We start from the raw sequence: 4,929 nt of genomic DNA, 5'->3' as shown, positions 1-4,929 counted from the left end.
TCTTCTTCAGAAGATGCCTCTTGAGTACTGTTGGATGCAGCTTGCATTCCATTCAGACTCTGAGAAATCATATTGACTTGCTGAGTCAATATTTTGTTCTGAGCCAATATGGCATTCAGAGTATCAATTTCAAGAACTCCCTTCTTCATAGGCGTCCCATTATTCACAGGATTCCTCTCAGAAGTGTACATGAACTGGTTATTAGCAACCATGTCAATGAGTTCTTTAGCTTCTGCAGGCATTTTCTTTAGGTGAATGGATCCACCTGCAGAAGTATCCAATGACATTTTAGCCAATTCAGATAGACCATCATAGAATATATCCAGGATGGTCCATTCTGAAAGCATGTCAGAAGGACACTTTTTAGTCAGTCCTTTGTATCTCTCCCAAGCTTCATAGAGGGATTCACCTTCTTTCTGTCTGAAGGTCTGAACATCCACTCTAAGCTTACTCAGCTTTTGAGGAGGAAAGAACTTGGCTAAGAAAGCCTTGACCAGCTTATCCCAAGAGTTCAGGCTATCCTTAGGTTGAGAGTCCAACCATACTCTAGCTCTGTCTCTTACAGCAAAAGGAAAAAGCATGAGCCTGTAGACTTCAGGATCTACTCCATTAGTCTTAACAGTATCACATATCTGCAAGAATTCAGTTAAGAACTGAAAAGGATCTTCAGAATGAAGTCCATGAAACTTGCAGTTCTGCTGCATCAGAGAAACTAATTGAGGTTTAAGCTCAAAATTGTTTGCTCCAATGGCAGAAATGGAGATGCTTCTTCCATGTAAATTGGAATTAGGTGCAGTAAAGTCACCAAGCATTCTCCTTGCATTATTGTTATTTTCGGCTGCCATCTCCTCTTCCTGTTCGAAAATTTCTGAAAGGTTATCTCTGGATTGTTGTAATTTAGCTTCTCTTAGTTTCCTCTTCAGAGTCCTTTCAGGTTCTGGATCTGCTTCAACAAGAATATTCTTGTCCTTGCTTCAGCTCATATGACAAAGAAGAGGGCACAGAAAAAATAAGAAACAAACACAAAGTTAGTTAGTTAGTTGAAACAAATTTGAAAATCAATTTTGAAAAGATAAGAAGATAAGAAGTTAGAAAAGATATTTTAAAATCAAATTTTGAAAAAGATAAGATAAGAAGATATTTTTGAAAAGATATGATTGAAATTAGTTTTGAAAAAGATTTGATTTTAAAAAATCACAATTAATGACTTGATTCACAAGAAATCACAAGATATGATTCTAGAACTCAAAGTTTGAATCTTTCTTAACAAGTAAGTAACAAACTTGAAATTTTTGAATCAAAACATTAATTGATGATGTTATTTTCGAAAATTAAGATATAAAATTAAGAAAAATGAAAAAGATTTGATTTTTGAAAAAGATTTTGAAAAAGATAAGATTTTTGAATTGAAAATTTGATTTGACTCATAAAAACAACCAGATTTTAAAAATTTTTGAAAAAATCCAATCTAATTTTCGAAATTTTAAGAGAGAAAAAGGGAAAGATATTTTTTTGATTTTTTAATTTTTAATGATGAGAGAGAAAAAACATGAAAAAGACTCAATGCATGAAAATTTTGGATCAAAGTATGTGATGAATGCAAGAACACTATGAATGTCAAGATGAACACCAAGAACACTTTGAATGTCAAGATGAACATCAAGAACATGTTTTAGAAAAATTTTTAATGCAAAGAAAACATGCAAGACACCAAACTTAGAAATCTTTCATGTTTAGACACTATGGATGCAAAAATGCACATGTAAAACAAGAAAAGATGCAAAACAAGAAAACATCAAGATCAAACAAGAAGACTTACCAAGAACAACTCGAAGATCATGAAGAACACCATGAATGCATGAATTTTCGAAAAATGCAAAATGAATATGCAATTGACACCAAACTTATAACATGACACATGACTCAAACAAGAAACATGAAAAATATTTTTGATTTTTATGATTTTATGAAATTTTTTGTATTTTCTTTTAATTTTTTCGAAATTCATTTTGAAAAAGAAAAATAAGGATTCCAAAATTTTTAATATGAATTCCAGGAATCTTATGCTCTTTAGTCTAAAGCTCCAATCAAAGGGTCAGGCATGGTTTAATAGCCAGCCAAGCTTTAGTATGTAACTCAGACATGACACGCCTAACATGCCCTACAGCCAGCCAGGCTTCAACATGCTTCATGAAACACTAGAATTCATTCTTAAAAATTATGAAAATTTTTATTTTAAAATTTTTTTTCTCGAAAACAAAGGAGAAATTTTTGAAAGATTTTTGAAAAATTTTTGAAAATAAAACAAAAAGAAAATTACCTAATCTGAGCAACAAGATGAACCGTCAGTTGTCCAATCTCGAACAATCCCCGGCAACGGCGCCAAAAACTTAGTGCACGAAATTGTGATCTCTGGTAATGGCTCCAAAAACTTGGTGCTCTAATCTTAATTCATAATTTGTCACAACTTCGATACAACTAACCAGCAAGTGCACTCGGTCGTCCAAGTAATAAACCTTACGTGAGTAAGGGTCGATCCCACGGAGATTGTCGGCTTGAAGCAAGCTATGGTCATCTTGTAAATCTCAGTCAGGCGGATATAAAATAGTTATGGAGTTTTTGAAAATAAATAATAAAAGAAGTATAGAAATAATTATGTAAATCATTGGTGAGAATTTCAGATAAGCGCATAGAGATGCTTTCGTCCCTCTGAACCTCTGCTTTCCTGTTGTCTTCATCCAATCAGTCTTACTCCTTTCTATGACTGGCTTTATGTAAGGGCATCACCGTTGTCAATGGTTACATCCCATCCTCTTGTGAAAATGGTCCAAATGCTCTGTCACAGCACGGCTAATCATCTGAGGTTCTCGATCATACTGGAATAGGATTCACCCTCCTTTTGCGTCTGTCACTACGCCCAGTAATCGTGAGTTTGAAGTTCGTCACAGTCATTCAATCCCAGAGTCCTACTCAGAATACCACAGACAAGGTTTAGACTTTCTGGACTCTCATGAATGCCGCCATCAATCTAGCTTACACCACGAAGATTCTGATTAAGAGATCTAAGAGATACTCATTCAATCTAAGGTAGAACGGAAGTGGTTGTCAGGCACGCGTTCATAGGGAATGATGATGATTGTCACGTTCATCACATTCAGGTTGAAGTGCGAATGAATATCTTAGAAGCGGAACAAGTTGAATTGAATAGAAAAATAGTAGTACTTTGCATTGATCTTTGAGGAACAGCAGAGCTCCACACCTTAATCTATGGAGTGTAGAAACTCTACCGTTGAAAATACATAAGTGATAATGGAGTTCATTGGTCTCGGCCCCAGAGGGGAACCGGAGTAACCAAGACTTGATCACAGGATCAAAAATACAATCCAGGATGTCTAATACAATAGTAAAAAGTCCTATTTATACTAAACTAGTTACTAGGGTTTACAGAAGTAAGTAATTGATGTATAAATCCACTTCTGGGGCCCACTTGGTGTGTGCTTGGGCTGAGCTTGAATGTTACACGTGCAGAGTCTCTTTCTGGAGTTGAACGCCAGGTTGTAACGTATTTCTGGCGTTCAACTCTGGTTTGTGACTTGTTTCTGGCGTTTAACTCCAAACAGCAGCGTAGAACTGGCGTTCAACGCCCTTTTACGTCATCTAAACTCGTTCAAAGTATTGACTATTATACATTTCTGGAAAGCCCTGGATGTCTACTTTCCAATGCAATTGGAAGCGAGCTATTTTGAGTTTTGTAGCTCCAGAAATTCCACTTTGAGTGCAGGGAGGTCAGAATCCAGCAGCATCAGCAGTCCTTCTTCAACCTCTGAATCTGATTTTTGCTCAAGTCCCTCAATTTCAGCCAGAAAATACCTGAAATCACAGAAAAACACACAAACTCATAGTAAAGTCCAGAAATGTGAATTTAACATAAAAATAATAAAAACATCCCTAAAAGTAGCTAGATTCTACTAAAAACATACTAAAAACAATGCCAACAAATGTATAAATTATCCGCTCATCAGGCACTGATAAACCCCAATTTTGTGGTTTATCTAGTGTAGAATTTGGGGGGTTTTATCAATATTTTCTGCACTTATTCATATAAATTGTATGGTTTTGTGTTTCCTTCCTAATTTTGCTTCAGGGTTTAAAACATGTTTCTTTTACCTTAAAAATGCTATATTTTAATCTTCTTCCATTACCATTCATTGCCGTGATGTGTTTGTTGAGTGGATTCAGAATTTATAGAGCAAGAATAGTGTAGAAGATGGAAAGGAAGCATGCACCAGTGGAAGGAACATGAAGAATGGAGTTTTGGAGAACTGGAGGCGACGTGCACGCGTGGCTAATGCGCACGCGTGGATTGGTGCAACAATAATCGATGCGTACGCATTCTCGACGCGTACGCGTGGCTCGCAGAACTTAGACGACGCACACGCGTGACGCTTAGCACGTGACTTCATTGAAGAAATCGTGGCTGGCGATTTCTGAGGAGCTCCAGGCCCAAATCCAACTGGATTCTGCATGGAAAAGACCCAGGAATTGATGGAGGAAGTGGGGGGATCTAATCATTCACACCTTACACTTAGTTTTAGCTAGTTCTTGGTTCTTGTTTTCTAGAGAGAGACTCTTACTTCTCTCTAGATCTAGTTTGTTTTTTTTATCTTGCTTTATTGAAATTCTAAATTAGGTTTTGTTAATTTTAGTTTCATTTACTTAATTTGAGTTCTCTAGTTTTAATTTTGTTTAGATCTTGTGTTGAATTTATGTTTTCTTGTTATTTTCCCTTTTTTTCTCATTTTATGAACTTTATGGATCTTGAATTTCTATTAGTACATTGATGTTTTCTATGATTGATAGTGTTATATGAGTTGCTTTCCATTGATAATTATTAGTGGGTACTTGTAATTTCCAATTAACTTGCAATTT

The 4,929-nt window shown here is 35.7% G+C and overlaps 1 non-coding gene across 1 annotated transcript; it reads left to right on the top strand.

Annotated features, from left to right (window-relative positions):
• The first annotated feature begins 341 nt into the window (after window positions 1-341).
• LOC112780163 (small nucleolar RNA R71) lies at window positions 342-449 on the top strand. Its single transcript, XR_003191018.1, has one exon. It is a non-coding gene; the product is annotated as a small nucleolar RNA R71 (small nucleolar RNA).
• The last annotated feature ends 4,480 nt before the right edge of the window (window positions 450-4,929 follow it).

The sequence above is a fragment of the Arachis hypogaea genome, chromosome 19, assembly GCF_003086295.3.
Source record: "Arachis hypogaea cultivar Tifrunner chromosome 19, arahy.Tifrunner.gnm2.J5K5, whole genome shotgun sequence".
Taxonomy (NCBI): Eukaryota; Viridiplantae; Streptophyta; class Magnoliopsida; order Fabales; family Fabaceae; genus Arachis; species Arachis hypogaea.
This window is presented reverse-complemented; position numbering and strand designations above follow the sequence as displayed.